Source organism: Platalea leucorodia (genome assembly GCF_965183815.1).
Source record: "Platalea leucorodia genome assembly, chromosome: 3".
Lineage (NCBI taxonomy): Eukaryota > Metazoa > Chordata > Aves > Pelecaniformes > Threskiornithidae > Platalea > Platalea leucorodia.
Genome location: NC_138825.1, coordinates 15582514 through 15586153, shown reverse-complemented (window position 1 = coordinate 15586153; position 3640 = coordinate 15582514). Strand labels below are relative to the sequence as shown.

The window sequence follows — 3640 nt, the reverse complement described above, 5'->3', positions numbered from 1 at the left end:
GTGCGCCTGCAGAGCTGCACAGTGCCCCTGTGCCACGCAGCAGGGCTCGATGGGGAGCCCTGGGCAGCTGCCAGGGAGTTATTTGCAAACCGGGCACAGCACCGTCCCTCGCCCTGCCCTGGTACACACCTGGGCTTCTTCACCTGCTGGACCTTCCTGCTTTTTTTCACTTTTCAATCCCCCCCAACGTTTTCTCTCTTCCTTCTTTTCTTGTCTCCTTGGCAGTCCCTCTCCTCTGCCCACGCCTCTTTTCTCTTTCTTTTTCTTTGCTTTCCCCTTTCCTGGGGGCAGCCTGCAAACCTGTCCACCCCACAGTGGGATTAGACAGGTAAAGCCAGCATCAGCTGGAATCAGTTCTGGGTTTAAGCAAAGCTGACTCATTTTACCTTCTTTCCTCCAAAAGGCTCTTTACTTCTTCTGCACATGCCAGGGGGTCTGCCGTGGTCTCTGGGGTGGTTGGAGGCAAAGCAACCGGTGCCTAAAAGAGAAATGCTGGCGTGAGCAGGTGGCAAGGGACGCCCTGGAGCAGCAAGTGACTGTTTGCTCCCTTAGCTCTCCCGAGAAGATCCCTTTGGCTGGTTTGCATTAGCCCTTTCTTCCAAGGGCCTCCATCTTTGGAACACACTGTTCACATGGGTGCATGACATTCCTTTAATTTGGGGGGCCATTCAGCAGGGAGCCTGCGATCCCCCTGTGGGCAAGAAAGGGCTGGCCCACTTCATTCTGGCGTGGTTTCTGCTGCCCTCCCGAGACAGAGCTCTGCGGATAGCCCTTTGGTGCAACACCACCAATACCCCGGTGGGAGGCTTTGCTTTTCAAATCTGTCTTTCTCTAGGTATTTTGGAGATATTGCCTTTGATTAAGCACATGCCTAACGCATTGGAGAGGCAACCTTTCCAGTTTTACTGGATAAAAAATAAAAACCACCCAAAGCCACAAGAGATGGAGTGCCAGGAAGAGGCACAGCAGCCACTTGGACTCATCAGCAACTACCCTCCTACCCGAGGCACCTTGTCCCAGTGTTTGTGGAGCTGCCATACCTCTGCCGTTTCCCATCCCGCATCCGTGTCTGCCCCTGCTGCTCTCTGGAGGACGAGCAGAGAGGGGGCTGCATCCAGGAAGGCGCTTGCCTGCTGCTCCACGTCTGCTTGGCCTGCAGGGCCACGTTGCTCTTCCAAAGACAGCTCTGGAAAGCAAAAGCATGTGCAGCAAAGTGACTCGTTGGAAGTGGACTTCGGCTAAAGCCAAACCCACCCCAAGCCCTACAGCAGCATTCTGCTCACGCTCTGACAGCCCTCAGTCCCTCCTCCTACCTGTGGATCTGCCCATGGGCGCTGGAGACTCCTCACGCGAGGGACTTGAAGTGACAGCCACCTCCTCCCCAAAGATGTCACAGTGGTTTTCAATCATAAACTCCACCAGCACGTTCACCTGCACACATCAAAGCCTTGGTCTCAAGCCAGGTGCCTGAACATGTATCAAGCAGCCTTTCCCACTCCTGAGCCTGGCCTCTGGGCAGCAGGCTGTGGCTGCGAGGCTGCTCTTGCTGGCAGCCACCCCAGCAGCATTTGCTCAAGAGACCAGGCAGCCAGGGACCTCTGAAGAGCCAAGCTCTGATGGGCTGGGCAGGCTGCAGCCACTGCTCAATGGGGCGTACCTTCTGAGTCACCTCCAGCATGGCCTCCAGAGGGAGCAGGTCCTCGTTGGGTGGGCTCAGCAGGTTGGGCCCAAGGAAGATGGCCAGGTTGCTGGAGGTCATCCTGCTGGTGGAGGTGTTGTGGCCGATGTGCTGGAGGAGGGAGAGCAGGTGCTTGAGGAGGAGGAGGTTGGCTGCAGGCAACTTGTGGGCCACCCTGAGGGAAGAGGAACACAACATCAATCAAGCAGATTAAGTTGCCCACAGGCGTCCCCCAGGCTTGCCCAAGGCAGGTGGGAGCCAGCGGCTGTGTTGCGCAGCTTTGCAGCTGCTGCTGCCCACACTTACGCTTTCAGCTCTTCAATCTTGTCCTCCTGGCAGGTCTTGTGCATGGCTGCCATCCAGTCTTCGTAAAGGTCTGTCACGAGCAGCTTGCCGGGGATGCTTCGCAGGAAGTCCTGCAATGAATGCCAAGGGCATTCAGGTGAGCCTTTGAACACTCCAGACACGCCAGGAGCTCTTCCAGCTGCAGGTCAGAAGCGCTCACCTTCAAGATGACGGCCAGCAGCAGAGCAGGCTGGCTTCCCAGGTTGACGTCCGTGCCGCGGTCCAGGGCCTCGCGTAGCTCCCGAAGCTCTGTCCCGCTGGCCGCCCTGCGGAATATGCCCTCCGTCGCTGGTCCTTGCTGGTGCAGGACAGCCAGCAGCTCCTGCAGGAGAGGCAGGAGGAGAGTTACTTGGCTGAGGAGCTGCCTTGCAAAAGCGGTGGCTGGGGCCAGAGTTCAGCCCCAGCCTGTGCTCCCTCCTGCTGCAAAGGGGCTGAAAGCAGAAGCATGAGCCATGGGTGAAGAGCCCAATCCCCCATCTGCAGAGCCCCTGGGGCACTGGCTCTGGAGCAGTCGGAGGGCTGGGGACCACAAGGGTGCAGGCTGCCTTACCTGGATGGGCCGGGGCAGCGTGCCGTCCTCCCCGCAGAGGGCTGCCAGGGGCTGCCCAAAGAGCGGCCTCCTGCAGCCGGAGCCCGCCTGCCCTGGCGCCTGGGCAGTGGCCGGGCTGCGCCGCAGAGCAAAGGGCCAGGGCAGCCGCCTCCTCCTCCTGCTGCTGCTGCTGCTGCTGCCTCCTGCTGCAAAGGGAAAGAGAGCAAGAGCCCGTCAATGGAGACCGCCAGGCCAGCGCTCCCGCAGCCTGCCCTGCTCTGCCTGCCCTGCCTGCCCTGCCTGCAGCGTGGTGCTGAGCGCTGCGGCAGGACGGGCAGGGAGCCAGCAGCTGGAACCATGACTCCGGCTCGCAGGCTGCTGAGAGCCGGCGTGCCAGCGGGACAGCCTGTCCCAGCCCTCGGCCTGCCCTCCTCCAAGCTGTGGGCAGCAGCAGAGGCTCCGTGTCCCCGCAGAACCACGTCCATCAGCCGCTGCCCAGCGGGTGCCCTTGCTCGTCCAGGTGACGTCCTCCCTTGGGCTGCCACACCTGCATGGCGACACTCAGGGGACAAGTGAGCACAGCTCAGCCGCCGGCAGGAGGTTGCCTTTCTTTCCAAAACTCACCCGCTGAGCGGCAAAGTCCCCCTCCATTAGTAGATGGGTCTGTCGGAGGCCCTTGCTTGGGATCAGCCTGCAAGAACCAGGCTGCGCTTAGAGAGCAGCCCCGCAGCAGAAGGGGCCACTGGCGAGCTGCCAGTCGGTACCAGCAGCCTGAGCGCGGTGGAGCTGGGACCCTCTGGCCTCCCAGGCTCTCTGCTCTGCGCCGCAGGTTTCCTCCCAGTGCCGCCAGCGAGGATTTCCCCGCATTCCTGGTGGCTCCCCAACCCTCTCCGCTCCCCGAGTGGCAACCCTCCCTCCCGCACAAGCTCACCCCACTCGCCGCACACCCCTGGCACCTTGGCACAGCCAGAGGGGGGTGAAAGGCAGCCATTCTCACCTCTGCCTGGCCCTCCATCAGCCTCTCCAGGCTCCTGGTGCTCAATGTCCTCCACTGGGCAGGAGAGGAGGAGTGGAAGAAGGTGAGCAGC

General features: G+C 60.9%; 1 long non-coding RNA gene across 1 annotated transcript; it reads right to left on the bottom strand.

Moving 5' to 3' along the window:
- Positions 1 to 2007: 2007 nt before the first annotated feature.
- Positions 2008 to 2944, bottom strand: LOC309587254. The gene is made up of 3 exons (XR_014227525.1): positions 2574 to 2944; positions 2184 to 2345; positions 2008 to 2094 (listed from the first exon to the last, which is right to left on the bottom strand). It is a non-coding gene; the product is annotated as an uncharacterized lncRNA (long non-coding RNA).
- Between the last annotated feature and the right edge of the window lie 696 nt (positions 2945 to 3640).